Here is a 17,100-nt window from a genome sequence, read left to right as displayed (position 1 = left end):
AAAATTAATAATCAGAATATAATTTCGACAAATATATAAAAATGAAATTTCTATAAAAATGAAATGTTGACAAAATGTTCTGTAGAAATAAAATTTTGACAAAACTTTCTATGGAAATGAAATTTTGGCAAAATTTTCTATAGAAATAAAATTTTCTATAGAAATAAAATTTTGTTGTTGTTTTTTTATTTCAGCTTAAAACCATACATTGACTAAACTACAAGTGTAGCTTAACCAACAGAGGAAAAGAATGTTTGTCAAATTTATTTGGGCAAAGCCCTATAGACTGCAAGATGGTTGGATGGACGCACGTTTCGGAATTACCATCCGCTACTTGCAGCAAAACTATCAACCAATTATCAGAATAAATTCAGGCAGTTCATTAAACCCAACAATGAACCACACTTGAACCATCCGAAAAAAGGTTTTACATTGATAGTCGGCTTATGCCGAAATAAATTCGAAACAAATATATCTCTTTTTCCTATGCCACTGTCAAATCATCGATTTGAGTGTAGTTGGCTGGGTTTATTTTGAGCGTGCTTCCTCTTCTTTTAATTTCGACAAAATTTCTAAAAAAATAAAATTTTGACAAAATTTTCTGTAGAAATAAAATTTTGACAAAACTTTCTATGGAAATTAAATTTTGGCAAAATTTTCTATAGAAATAAAATTTTGACAAATTTTCCTATGGGAATAAAATTTTGACAAAATTTTCTATAGAACTAATATTTTGACAAAATTTTCTATAGCAACAAAATTTGGACAAAATTTTTTATAGGAATAAAATTTTGAAAAAAAATTCTATATAAATATAATTTCGACAAAATTTATATAAAAATAAAATTTTGACAAAATTTTCTATAGAAAAAAATTTTGGCAAAATTTTCTATAGAAATATAATTTCTACAAAATTTGTATAAAAATAAAATTTTGACAAAATTTTCTGTAGAAATAAAATTTTGACAAAACTTTCTATGGAAATGAAATTTTGGCAAAATTTTCTATAGAAATAAAATTTTGTCAAAATTTTCAATAGAAATAAAACTGTGACGAAATTTTTATAGAAATAAAATTTTGGTATAATTTTCTATAGAAATAAAATTTTGACAAAACTTGGGATTCCTTAATTTGGTAGAATTGTGGTAAAAGTTTCTTCAAATTGCCTCTCCAAAAAAGAAAGCTTGCACAATTTTCCTTTACTTCTAATACATATCTATCGGTCTATAAATCGTAAAGACACGTTTGCGAAATTGCATAGAAATATTTTTAGATTTCAATATTTCCCATATTTTGTTACTAACATTGTGCTCCTCCCCAGAGCCTTAGCCGATTGAAATGGAAAATCTAAAAATTTTCTAAGAAGTCTAAAAAATTTTGAATTTGGAGAATTTGAAATGGTAAAAATGTAGATCTACAATGTGGTGCAGGGTATAATATAGATGGCCCGGTCCGATTTTAGACTTTCCTTACTGGGTTTGTTTCAAATACTTAAAAAGCAGAGTAAGAATTAATAAAATGGTACAAATTATTAAACTTTTGTCGAAAATCATTCCAATTGCAATTTTTTGGAAAATATTTAATGTCATATGTTAGAGTAGTGAACCCAGCAGGAAAGAACATTTTTGTTAGTTTTAGAAAAAAATATATTAATTTTAAAAATTTTAACTAAACTGTATTAGAAACGCAGATGTCACCGATTTCACAAAACTAAGTAAATCATTTTCGATAAATTCAAGAAAATTTATCAGACTTAATTCATTTTTTTTCACTTGTTAAAGAAAATGTCGAAGTTTGAAACAAAAAATTGGAGTTAAAAATTGCAAAAATGTCTTTAGTACGATACGAAGTTCATGATGGGCTCATTACTGGTAAAATTTACAAATTCTAAGAAATTCTGAACTATTTTGTGGGAGACCCGAATTCAGTTCATCTTTATGCTTCATTTGTGTATAATTTTTTCTTCTATTTTAGTTATTTTAACTAACGTACGCAAAAAATTATTAACGTCATGGAAACTTTCTTAAAACGTAAAAATTCCATGAACTTAAATTGAATTAAATCAGCTTTAGTGAGTGTATGAGATTAAAAAATTATTTATTTGGAAAAATATCAAAAATTTTTTTTTAAATTCACATCCAAGACACTGAATTCGGATCACACCTTAAGAAGCGATGGTAATTCAGTGCAATGGCTATTGAAATGGTAGATATACGTCCTATGACAATGCCATGTTATATTAATCGCTTCTACGCCAATTTTGTACCACTTTCGGATCCAAAAAGTACATTTTTACTACTTTTTTGGGCGAAGTTTTTTTGGTGGATAATAAGTTTCTTTCGTTACAACTCAGTACCCGATACTTTAACACCGACATATGTCTACGTATTCTATCAGTTTCCATCATCCTTATCATCATCATTATCCGTATATAGAGTTAAGTAATCAACGAAGCATAAAAGTGTTGGAAAATTTGATTTTTTTTCTCTCGAAAATTGTCTGTACGTTTTGTTCGTGTTCGGCAAACGTAAGTGTGAACAAACGAATTTATTACTGAAAAGAAAATTTATGCCAATTGAAATTAATGGAAGTCTCTTTCGAAGAATTTTAATGTACAATGAATAAAGCAAATGGATAATGATTATAATGGGATTTTGTCATGTACGGCAACAAAGTGTCGACACATAATAATAAAAACTGCAAAAAAAATGGGTAATAAATATATTTGAATTAAATATAAAAGCTGAGACATTCATTATTATATTTTAGACATTAACCTTTTTTAAGATAAGGAAATTCTAAAGGAAGGCCAAAGGTTGTATTGATTTTACTCAGTCTCCTGCTATCGATGCTTTCTCAATGATTTTTTTTTGTCAAACCAGCATATCGAAATAAAATACAGACAAAATTTTTTATAGAAATAAAATTTTGGCAAAACATTTTTTAAAGATATAAAATTTTGGCAACATTTCTATAGAAATAAAATTTTAGCAAAATTTTCTATAGAAATAAAATTTTGACAACATTTTCCATAGAAATTAAATTTTGACAAAATTTTCTATAGAAATAAAATTTTCGAAAAATTGTCTACTGAAATAAAATTTTTGGCAAAATTTTCTACAAAATAAAATTTTGGCAAAATTGTCTAACTGAAATAAAATTTTGACCAAAACTTTATAAAAAAACACAAAAAGTTGGCAAAATGTTTTATAGAAATAAAATTTTGAGAAAATTTTCTATAGATCAAATTCGTATTTTTTGGAAATTATTCTGCAACTTTTCACTGGATAAAGATATAAACATAATTGTTTCTTTGTTTGAAAGCTAAGATGTTTCCTCTTAGTTTGCAAGTTTATCGAAAAAGGTGACTGCATTCTTTCTCTCGTAAAATGTTTTTTTTTTATTTTTTATTTTACAAAATTCTTAAATTGCCGATTGCTAAGCCTATCTCTTTTCCAAAAAGCCTCATATATCCAATAATTAAAAATATGCAAATCACAAAATTTCACAATTACATTTTTTAATATATTTCCCCACTTCATAAATTTGGGGGATTTTCGATACGAATATTTAGCCACATTTTTTTAAACAATTTTTCCTGTAAAACTTAGTAAAAATCATAATCAACATTCTACCGGTATGCAACTGAGAAATATATCAATCACCAAAAACACGCTTTCTTTATCATCTATAAATGTTGGGAATGGTATTTTTTTGTAATATTTCTTTAAAAAAAAAATCCTTCAAAACTCAATAAAAATCATAATAATATCATAATTAGTTCAAAAGTTATTATGGTTTCAATTCATATTTGTAATTCCCCAAAAAAATTGTATTTAAAACAAAAATTGTTCCTTCAAATAAAATTTTAACAAAATTTTATATATAAATAAAATGTTAACAAAATTCTCTATATAAATAAAATGCTGGCAAACTTTTCTATAGCAATAAAGTTTTCTATCAACAAATTTTCAATAGAAATAAAATTTTGACAAAATTTTCTGTAGAAATACAACTTAAAAGAAATTTTCTTTAAAAATACAATTTAAAAAAAATCTATAAAAATAAAATTTTGACAAAATTTTCCAAAAAAATAAAAGAAATAAAATTGTGACAAACTTTTCTATAGAAATGAAATTTTGACAAAATTTTCTATAGAAATAAAATTTTGACCAAATTTTCTATAGAAATAAAATGTTGACAAAACGTTTTATAGAAATTAAATTTTTACAAAATTTGCTTTGGAAATAAAATTTTGACAAAATTCTCTATATAAAAAAATATTGGCAAACTTTTCTATAGAAATAAAGTTTTATATAAAAAAAAATTTCAATAGAAATAAAATTTTGACAAAAGTTTCTGTAGAAATTCAATTTTAAAAAATGATTCTTTAAAAATACCATTTTAAATAAAAAAGATTCTATAAAAATAAAATGTTGACCAAATTTTCTATGTATCCCAATGGCAGTTCTTTATTGGCACGATACGTCTCTGGAACACTCTACCACACGATATACAATGCATCATCAACGCGTCATCTTTTAAGAAGAGTATTCAAAATTTATTTCACAATTAGAATATTTAATACTAAAATTTTGCTTGTAGATATAATATTGACTCACAATTTCAATCATCAAGAATGCAATGGATTTGAATATTAAAATTAATTTTCTTCATTTTTTCTTTAATATTATCTTTAAATTTAATTATTGTATATACTTATTATAAGTCGGAGATGTTTTAACATTTATAATTCTGCACCCTAATTATAAGATTTTAATCTTGTTTTTGGTACTCAATAAAATGAATTGAAATGAAATAAAATTGTGACAAAATATTCTATAGAAATAAAATTGTGACAAAATTTGCTAAAGAAATAAATTTTTTACTAAATTTTCTATAGAAATAAATCTTTGACAACATTTTCTATAGAAATATAATTTTGAGAAAATTGTCCATAGAAATAAAATTTTGAGAAAATTGTCCACAGAAATTAAAATTTTGACAAAATTTTCTATAGAAAGTAAAATTTTCAAAATCGAAATAAAGGTTTGACAAAATTTTCTATAGAAATTAAATTTTGAGAATATTTACTATAGAAAGTAAAATTTTCAAAAATTTCAAACATTATCTATAGAAATAAAATTTTGACAAAATTTTCTATAGAAATTAAATTTTGACAAAATCTTTAAGAGAAATTAAATTTTTACAAAATTTTCTACAGAAATAAAATTTTGACAAAATCTTCTGTAGAAATTACATTTTTAAAAATTTTTTACAGAAATAAAATTTTGACAACATTTTCTATAGAAATAAAATTTTGACAAAATTATGGGAAAAATAAAATTTTAACAAAATTTTCTATAGAATTAAAATTTTGCAAACATTTTCTATAGAAATAAAATTTTGACAAAATGTTCTATAGAAATCAAATGTTGACAAAATAAATTAAATTTTGACAAAATTTGCTATGGAAATAAAATGTTGAGAAAATTTTCTATAGAAATAAAATTTTGACAACAATTTCTATAGAAATAAAATTTGGACTAAATTGTGGGGAAAATAAAATTTTAACAAAACTTTCTGTAGCAATAAAATTTTGACAAAAATTTCTATAGAAATAAAATTTTGACAAAATTTTCTATAGCAATAAATTTTGCAAAAATTTTCTAACAAAATTTTTTAATAATTTTAATAAAATTTTCTAAAGAATTAAAATATTGACAAAATTTTCTATAGAAATAAAACTTTGACAAAAATTTCTATAGAAATAAACTTTTGACAAAATTTTCTATAGAAATAAATTTTTGACAAAATTTGCTTTGGAAATAAAATTTTGACAAAATCTTTCTGCAGAAATAAAACTTTGACAAAATTTTCTATAGAAATAAATTTTTGACAAAATTTTCTATAGAGATAAATATTTGACAAAATTTTTTATAGAAATTAAATGTTGATAACATTTTCTATAGAAATAAATTTTTGACAATATTTTCTATAGAAATGAAATTTTGACAAAATTTTTTTGTATATGAATAAAATTTTGACAAAATTTTTTATGGAAATAAAACTTTGACAAAGTTGAATATAGAATTAAAATATTGACAAAATTTTCTAGAAATAAAATTTAGACAAAATGTTCTATAGAAATAAAATGTTCACAAAACGTTCTATAGAAATTAAATTTTTACAAAATTTGCTTTGGAAATAAAATTTTGACGAAATCTTTCTGCAGAAATAAAATTTTGACAAAATGTTGTATAGAAGTTAAATGTTTACAAAATTTGCTTTGGTAATAAAATTTTGACAAAATCTTCTATAGATATTAAATTTTTACAAAATTTTCTACAGAAATAAAATTTTGACAAAATTTTCTATAGAAATAAAATTTTAACAAAATTTTCTATAGAATTAAAATATTGACAAAATTTTCTATAGAAATAAAATGTTGACAAAATCTTGTATAGAAATAAAATTTTGACAAAATCGTGGAAAAATTAAATTTTAACAAAACGTTCTATAGAAATTAAATTTTTACAAAATTTGCTTTGGAAATAAATTTTTGACAAAATTTTCTATAGAAATAAATTTTTGACAAAATTTGCAATGGAAATAAAATTTTGACAAAATGTTCCATAGAAATAAAATTTTGACAAAATCTTCTGTAGAAATAAAACTTTGACAAAAATTTCTATAGAAATAAAATTTCGACAAAATTTGCTATAGAAATAAATTTTTGACAAAATTTTCTATAGAAATAAAATTTTGACAAAATTGTGGGAAAACTAAAATTTTGACAAAATTTTCTATAGGAATAAATTTTGCGAAAATTTTCTATAGAAATAAATTTTTGACAAAATTTTCTATAGAAATAAAATTTTGACAAAAATTTCTATAGGAATATAATTTTGACAAAATTGTGGGAAAATAAAATTTTGACAAAAATTCCTATAGAAATTAAATTTTGACAAAATTTTTTGTATATGAATAAAATTTTGACAAAATTTTTTATAGAAATAAAACTTTGACAAAGTAGAAAATAGAATTAAAATATTGACAAAATTGTCTATAGAAATAAAATGTTGACAAAACGTTCTATAGAAGTTAAATTTTTACAAAATTTGCTTTGGAAATAAAATTTTCACAAAATCTTTCTGCAGAAATAAAATTTTGACAAAAATTTCTATAGAAATAAAATTTTGACAAAATGTTGCATAGAAATTAAAATTTTACAAAATGGTCTGTAGAAATAAAATTTTGTCAAAAATTTCTATAGAAATAAAATTTTGACAAAATTGTGGGAAAAATTAAATTTTGACAAAATTTCCCATATAAATAAATTTTGCGAAAATTTTCGATAGAATTACATTTTTAACAAAATATTTTTTAGAAATAAAATTTTGACAAAAACTTCTATAGAAATAAAATTTTGACAAAACTTTCTATGGTAATAAAATTTTGACAAAATTGTGGGAAAAATAAAATTTTAACAAAATTTTCTATCGCGATAAAATTTTGACAGCATTTTCGATCAAAATAAATATTTGACAAAAATTTTTTATAGAAACAAAATTTTGAAAACATTTTCTATCGAAATAAAATTTTGACAACTTTTTCTATAGAAATAAAATGTTGACAACAATTTCTATAGAAATAAAATTTTGACAAAATTTTCTGTAGAAATAAAATTTTGACAAAATTTTCTATAGAAATAAAATTTTTACAAAATTGTGGGAAAAATAAAATGTTGACAAAATTGTAGTAAAAATAAAATTTTGACAAAATTGTGGGAAAACTAAAATTTTAACAAGATTTTCTATAGCAATAAAATTTTGCAAACATTTTCTGTAGAAATAAAATTTTGCAAACATTTTCTATAGAAATAAATTTTTGACAAAATTTTCTATAGCAATAAATTTTGGAAAAATTTTCTATAGAAATTTTGCAAACATTTTCTAAAGAAATTAAATTTTGACAAAATTTTTTGTATATGAATAAAATTTTGACAAAATTTGTATAGAAATAAAACTTTGACAATTTGGGTAAAAATTAGCTGTTGATCAGCTTTTTGTCAAATGTTCTATAGAAAATTTTGTCAAAATATATTTTCATATTTTTGATATAATTTTCTTCAAATTATGGTATGTTATATTTGGCACTGGTGGTAACTATGATGCCCGCCTTACATACAAAGGGCCGTGGGTTTAATTCAAAAAGTTTTTGATCGCCGCAATATGAAACGCTGTTCGTTATAAAAAGGAGGTGAACTAAACCTAGAAACGGTCGGTACTAAATGATGTTTACCACTGTGAAATAGCGGGCTGTCACTTTATCTAACCTAACCTTCCTATATCCAAATCTGAATCGAAATCAGTATCTGTAGCTAGGATTTTAATTCTACTCCCTGTGCAATGTTTTATGTTAATCGGAGTGAAACTTTGGTCTCCGGTGGTCATATGAGGCTAAATCGGGCGAAAGATAGGTATACATGGGAGCTATATCTAAATCTGAACTGATTTCAACCAAATATAGCGCACTTGACTATATTACTAATTATATTAATTGTGCAATTTTGTAAGCAAATAACTCCGCATTTTGTCAGCAAAGCCAATTTTGTGCAGTGTGTGATTCGAACAAATGTTAACTGATGCTAAAATTTGATGTTATTTTCGACATAGTTTTTTTTTCCTTTTGAACAATAAAATGTATAAAGTGAAAAAATATAGCGATTTACTTTTATCAGGCACCCTGTTTTTTGCTCTATTTGGTGGGTTTCTTTTGCAGTCTAAGCGAATGATTTCCAGTAAAAAAAACTGTGATAATTAATAGAAATTATTGGGTATGCAAACGAAGCTACAATAACGTGGATTTAAACTGTCCTCTCCCCTGGCCACACTTAATTAAATTAAAAATTATACTGTATTTAAATCGGTTTATAAAAATGTTTTAAGCTAAAATGTGCAACTTTAATTAATGTCTGCTTTTGATGGGACAAAATTCTAAGAAATTGAGACAAAAAATGCATAAATTGCCAGTGACTTTTTAGTTGAATAAATTTGCATAAAAGGCAAAGGTGTTTCACTCAAATTCATATTCCAATAAAAAAAGTCGTTCAAGAGGGGAAAGGTTATTGAAATTAATTGATATTTAAGTAGAAAAATGTAGCTCTTTGGAATATTGCTCAAAGAGTTTTCTTCAAAGATGCGAAATCAAAAGAATCCTTGTGAAAAAAACTGTTCGATTGATTTCGAAGAAAAGTTCCCTTTGATATTTTATGTGTATACATTGTCATCCATCATTCGCTTGGAACAAAAAAGAAAAGTAAAAATCGTGTTTTATTAAAAGGCCAATAATAGGCATAACGATTTTACTATTTTTTTCATGAGATTTTTTTTGTATTTATTCGTTTTTAAGAAAAAATCTTTATCACACAATCCTGTGTCCTGTAAGGATTAACAGTAACTGTTTTCTATTTTTTTTTACAACCTCCACCATAGGATGGGAACTTCATCATCATTCTCATTCCGTTTGTAACACATCGAAAGTATATATATTCTGGGACTTGGTGGATTTTTGAGTCGATCTGTGTTAGGTTACGTACAGTGGAAGCCCGATATTTCAGGTTCACTTGGACTATAAAGTTCATTGTTATACCACAGTGGTTAACTTCTCTCTTATCACTGAGTGCTGCCCGATTCTATGTTTAATTCAATGACAAGGGACCTGTTTTTTATAAGAGTGGGATTGAACCCATGACCCTTTGTATATAAGGCGTGCATGCTTATCATTGTACCACGGTGGCTCCTTTGAGATCTAGCTACGTCCGAGTGTCCTTCTGTTAAAATCATACTTCCGAACGAAACCAGCTATCAAAATAGTTGCAAATAGCCCATATCGGATTACTTTTAGGTATAACCTTCGATACCCAGATTCGACTTCCGGACACAGTTGCCACAGTTGGTAAAATTCTACCACAAATGGTAGATTTTTTACTGTTTGGTCGATTGGTAGAATTCTTGATATTTTGGTAGATTTTGCAAAATTTTCCTCTCCAACTAAGATGCATTTAAATTTTTATAGAAGTACAATTTTGACAGAATTTTCGATAGAAAACAATTTTGACAAAATTTTCTATATAGCTAAATTTTGAAAAAATTTTCTATAGAAATAAGATTTTGACGAAAGTTTTTAGAGAAATGAAATTTTGACAAATTTTTCTAGAGAAATAAGATTTTGACAAAAGTTTTTAGAGAAATGAAATTTTGACAAAATTTTCTAGAGAAATAAAATTTTTGGAAAATTTTCTCTAGAAATAAAATTTTGTGAAAATAAAAATAATTTTTTTTTCAAAATTTTGTGGAGTAATACAATGACGACAATATTTTTTTAGAGAAATACAATGTTGACAAAATTTTCTAGAGAAATAAAATTTTGACAAAATTATCTATGGAAATAAAATTTTGACAACAGAAATGAAATTTTTACAATATTTTCTATAGAGGTAAAGTTAGACAAAATTTTCTATAGACATAAAGTGTTACAAACGGGATGACAAACTTATTATACCCCCGTCACCATTCTATGGTGGTGGGTATAAAAATACGTTAGTTAAATGAACTAAAAGACGGGAAAAAATTATACACAAATTAAGGGTATAGATTTGCTAAATTCGTATTTCTCATAAAATATGGACCGATACTCACAATTTTTGGCACACGTATTTGTGGTCCTACAGTATCTCTAGATTTACAATTTCAGGTAAAGTGAATAAAAACTGTGGTTTCTATAAACCCAAGAAATAAAATCGGGAGATTGGTCTATATGGGGGCTATACCAAAACATGGACCGATACTCACCATTTTTGGCACACCTTTTTATGGTCATAAAATACCTCTAGATTTCAAATTTCAGGCAAATTGGATAAAAACTACGAATTCTATAAGGCCAAGACCTCAAATCGGGAGGTCGGTTTATATGGGGACTATATCAAAACCTGGACCGATATAGCCCATCTTCGAACTTGACCTGTCTGCAGACAAAAGACGAGTTTGTGCAAATTTTCAGCACGATTGCTTCATTATTGAAGACTGTAGCGTGATTACAACAGATTGACAGACAGACAGACGGACATGGTTATATCGTCTTAGAATTCTCCCTGATCAAGAATATATATATACTTTATATAGTCGGAAATCGATAGTTCGATGTGTTACAAACGGGATGACAAACTTATTATACCCCCGTCACCATTCTATGGTGGTGGGTATAAAAATAGCTTAGAGACATAATTTTTTTTTTTTAATTTTCTAGAGATATAAAATTTTGAAAAAATTTTCTAGAGATATAAAATTTTGAAAAAATTTTCTAGATACATAAAACTTTTAAAAAATTGTCTAGAGAAATAAAATGCTGACTAAAATGTTGACAAAAGATCCCGTAGACGTAAACTTTGACAAAATTTTCTATCGAAATAAAGTTTTGACAAAATTATCTAGAGAAATAAAATTTTGACAAAATTATCTATGGAAATAAAATTTTGACAAAATTATCTATGGAAATAAAATTTTGACAACAGAAATGAAATTTTTACAATATTTTCTATAGAGGTAAAGTTTGACAAAATTTTCTATAGACATAAAGTGTTGACAAAAAGTTCTATAAAAATAAAATTTTGACAAAATTTTCTATAGAAATACAATTTTTACAAACTGTTCTATAGAAATAAAATTTTGACAAAATTTTTTATAGAAATAAGATTTTGACAAAAATTGCTTAGAGTCATAAAACTTTTAGAAAATTTTCTAGAGACATAAAATTTTGAAAAACTGTTCTATAGAAATAAAATTTAGACCAAATTTTTTAAGTAAATAAAATTTTTACAAAATTTTCTAGAGAAATAAAATGCTGACTAAAATTTTGAAAAAAGTTTCTATGGACGTAAATGTTGACAAAATTTTTATAGAAATAAAATTTTGACAAAAATTGCTTAGAGACATAAAAATTTTAGAAAATTTTCTATATACATAAAATTTTGACAAACTGTTCTATAGAAATAAAATTTTGACCAAATTTTTTAAATAAAAAAAATTTTACAAAATTTTCTAGCGAAATAAAATGTTGACTAAAATTTTGAAAAAAGTTTCTATGGACGTAAATTTTGAAAAAAATCTATAGAAATAAAATTTTGACAAAATTTTCTAGAGAAATAAAAATTAGACAAAATTATCTATGGAGATAAAATTTTGACAAAATTTTCTATAGCAATAGAATTTTTACAAACATTTCTAGACAAATAAAATTTTGACAAAATTTTCTATAGGGGTTAATTTTGAAAAAAAAAATTATAGAAATAAAATTTTGACAACAAAAATGAAATTTTGACAATATTTTCTATAGAGGTACAGTTTGAAAAAATGTTCTATAGAAATAAAATTTTGACAAAATTTTCTATAGAAATAAAATTTTGACAAAAATTGCTTAGAGACATAAAATGTTTAGAACATTTTCTAGAGATATAAAATTTTGACAAAATTTTCTATATAAATAAAACTTTTAGAAAATTTTCTAGAGGAATAAAATGCTGACTAAATGGACGTAAATTTTGACAACATTTTCTATAGAAATAAAATTTTCACAAAATTTTCTATAGAAAACAAATTTTTACAAAATTTCTATGGAGATAAAATTGTGGCAACATTTTCTATAGCAATATAATTTTTACAAACATTTCTAGACAAATAAAATTTTGCAAAATTTTCTAGAAGGGTTAATTTTGACAAAATTTTTTTATCGAAATAGAATTTTGACAACAAAAATGAAATTGTGACAATATTTGCTATAGAGGTAAAGTTTGAAAAAAATGTTCTATAGAAATAAAATTTTAACAAAAATTGCTTAAGGACATAAATTTTTTAGAACATTTGCTATAGATATAAAATTTTCTATATAAATAAAAGTTTTACAAAATTTTCTAGAGGAATAAAACGCTGGCTAAAATTTTGACAAAAGTTTCTATGGGCGTAAATTTTGACCAAATTTTTTAAATAAATAAAATTTTTACAAAATTTTCTAGCGAAATAAAATGTTGACTAAAATTTTGAAAAAAGTTTCTATGGACGTAAATTTTGAAAAAAATCTATAGAAATAAAATTTTGACAAAATTTTCTAGAGAAATAAAAATTAGACAAAATTATCTATGGAGATAAAATTTTGACAAAATTTTCTATAGCAATAGAATTTTTACAAACATTTCTAGACAAATAAAATTTTGACAAAATTTTCTACAGGGGTTAATTTTGAAAAAAAAAAAAAAAATTATAGAAATAAAATTTTGACAACAAAAATGAAATTTTGACAATATTTTCTATAGAGGTAAAGTTTGAAAAAATGTTCTATAGAAATAAAATTTTGGCAAAATTTTCTATAGAAATAAAATTTTGACAAAAATTGCTTAGAGACATAAAATGTTTAGAACATTTTCTAGAGATATAAAATTTTGACAAAATTTTCTATATAAATAAAACTTTTAGAAAATTTTCTAGAGGAATAAAATGCTGACTAAATGGACGTAAATTTTGACAACATTTTCTATAGAAATAAAATTTTCACAAAATTTTCTATAGAAAACAAATTTTTACAAAATTTCTATGGAGATAAAATTTTGGCAACATTTTCTATAGCAATACAATTTTTACAAACATTTCTAGACAAATAAAATTTTGCAAAATTTTCTAGAAGGGTTAATTTTGACAAATTTTTTTTTATCGAAATAGAATTTTGACAACAAAAATGAAATTGTGACAATATTTTCTATAGAGGTAAAGTTTGAAAAAAATGTTCTATAGAAATAACATTTTAACAAAAATTGCTTAAAGACATAAATTTTTTAGAACATTTGCTATATAATTAAAAGTTTTACAAAATTTTCTAGAGGAATAAAACGCTGACTAAAATTTTGACAAAAGTTTCTATGGGCGTAAATTTTGACAAAATTTTCTATAGAAATAAAATTTTGACAAAATTTTTTAGAGAAACAAATTTTTACAAAATTTCTATGGAGATAAAATTTTGACAAAGTTTTATATAGAAATAAAATTTTGACAAACTTTTCTATAAAAATAAAATCTGGACTATATTTTCTGTAGAAATAAAATTTTGATAAAAATTTTTTGAAATGAAATTTTAACAAAACTTTCTATATAAAACAAATTTGGACAACATTTTCCATAGAAATAAAATTTACAAATTTTTCCAGAGAATTTGGTCAAAGATTTTTGAAAAAATAAACTTTTGAGAATATTTTCTAAAGAAATGAAGGTTTGCAAAATTTTCAATATTTTAAAATTTTTTAGATTTTTGATAAAATTTTCTTTCTTGTTAGATGTTTTTTTGTGCGTGTGGCAACCGTGCTTCTGGAGCATCTTGCAGAGTAAATTTCATAAGCGATGTTAGAATTTGCCCCCTAGCAATCATGCTAAAATTGGTCCATCTAGGTCCGATCCCCAGTTTGACCTCCGGAGCCTCTTGAAGGTATAATATTCATCCGAAACGGTTCAATTTTGGTACATGATGTTAGCATATGCCGTCTAACAACCATGCAACCAATGGTCCATATCGATCCATGATAACATATATACCCCATGTAGACCGATCATTCGTTTTTACTTCTTCAGAGTCTAGACTCTCAAATTTTGCCTTAAATTCTAAATCTGGAGGTATGTTAAAACCAGAAAGAAATATGTATGTCATATTTGGTTTATATAGGTAAGGGTTTGGTATATTACTCATCTCCTGTCTACCGATTAACTTTAACGGATAGAAGACGCACTGATCATCCAAATTGCACCAAACTAGAAGTAAAATTTCTCGATTTTACTTCTCGTGTTCATTTGAATAAGGGTATGTAAAACTTAGATTTCAGTTGTTATAACCCAACTAAATCGATTGTAGATGACAGCGCTTAGTATAACTTTGTATGCACCCCCTGGTGTAGGGTACGTAAGATTCGGCTCCGGCCGAATTTCCGTATGTATACAATTTTTAGTAATATAATAGTCTTATTTTTTTAATGTTGTATTATTTTCCTCATTTTTTGAATAAGCTTTCCAATGATTATATTTGTATGTGGCTTACCAAATATTATGTAGGCTTACGGCGACCTACACAAAATATTTTGTCTTGAGGTCCTTTTGATTAGATGTCATCATTTATTATTAGAATTTCTTTTGTGTCGACTGGCGTTTGACACTGCCTCAAGTGTCACGATATTGAAGTGTCCCTTGGGGTGTTTGACAAGGCATCCGTAATCCTTCAATTCCATTGTTTAGTTTGATCGATGATAGCACGATTTGCCCAAGACCGGCAGAAAGAAGAATTCCTATGATAAAGCTAAAAAATCAAATAAAAGAATAGTGATACCAAATTCCCATGTAGTATTAATCATGTGTGTGGGTTTTTCAAACCGAAATTCTCTAATATGAATGATGAAGCAATAAGATATCTTAACTTAAATAAAAGCATTGTAAAAGTTTTGTTATATATGATTGGGCAATTTTTTTTTATGGATTTTAAAAGAGAGGGCAACAAGTAAGCAATTTATGAAAATAATGAGTTATTTTCGATAAGTTAGAATTAATTAAACCGCTTGGCTCTTCGACTAATTTTTTTTTTGTATCAAAAATACGCCGAAGTCGCAACATTGCAATAGCTTTGAGAGTATCTGTAGATACTACATGAAATTTTGACAAAATTTTCTATGGAAATAAATTTTGGCACAATTTTCTATAGAAATGAACATTTTAAATTTTCCATAGAAATAAAATATTGACAAAATATTCTATAGAAATTAAAATAAAAAAAAATTGACAAAATTTTCTATTGAAATTAAAGAAATTGACAAAGTTTTCTATCGAAGTAAAATTTTGATAAAATTATCAATAGAAAAAAAATTGACGAAATTTTTCAAAGAAATTTAGTTTTGACAATATTTTATATAGAAATAAAGTTTTGCAAGAAATTTTTTAAAGATTTTTTTTTCTATAGAAATAAAATTTTGACAAAATTTCCTATAGAAATAAAATTTTGACAAAATTTCCTATAGAAATAAAATTTTGAGAAATTTTGCAATAGAAATAACATTTTGAGAAAATTTTCTATAGAAATAAAATATTGAGAGAATTTTCTATAGAAATAAAATTTTGACCAAAGTTTTCTAAAGAAATAAAATTTAGAGTAAATTTCCTATAGAATAAAATTTTGACAAAACTTTTTATAGAAATAAAATTTTGATAAAATTTTCTATAGAAATAAAATTTTGCTAAAATTTTCTAGAGAAATAAGTAAGAAAAAAGTTAGACAAAAATTTCTATAGAAATGAAAATTTTGAGAAAATTTTCTGTCGAAATGAAATTTTGACAATATTTTATATAGAAATAAAATTTTGACTATATTTTATATAGAAATTAAATTTTGACAAAATTGTGTATAGAGATAAAATTTGGACAAAATTTTCTATAGAAATGAAATTTTTACAAAAATTTTCCATAGAAATAAAATATTGACAAAATATTCTATAGAAATAAAATTGTGATAAAATTTTCAATAGAAAAAAAATTGACAAAATTTTCTAAAGAAATTAAGTTTTGACAATACATATTTTATATACAAACAAAATTTTGAGAAATAAAATTTTGACAAAATTTTCTAGAGAAATTAAAATTTAAAACAAGTATATACAGTAGTAAGTTCGGCCGGGCCGAATCTTAAAAACCCACCACCAAGAATCAAATATAATAGTTTCCTTTGAAAATTTCAGGGGGGTTGGCTGACAGATATTTTCCCAAGCAGATTAGTTCATCCACACAGAAAAAAATTTCACGAAAAATTTTCCAATTAAAATTTTAATTGAGTTTTAAAAAATTTTCAATTAAAAATTTAATTGAGTCAACAAATTTGTTAATTGAAATAAAAATCAATCACACAAATTAATAGTATCAATTAATTTTTTAATTGACTGTCAATTAATTTTTTAATTGATACTATCATTTCTGTGATTGAAGACATTTCAATTAAAAAATTAATTGGATCAATTAATTTCGTGAG

This window comes from Haematobia irritans, chromosome 5, assembly GCF_050003625.1.
Source record: "Haematobia irritans isolate KBUSLIRL chromosome 5, ASM5000362v1, whole genome shotgun sequence".
NCBI classification, from domain to species: domain Eukaryota; kingdom Metazoa; phylum Arthropoda; class Insecta; order Diptera; family Muscidae; genus Haematobia; species Haematobia irritans.
The sequence above is the reverse complement of the archived record's forward strand: the minus strand, read 5'-3'. Positions refer to the sequence as shown.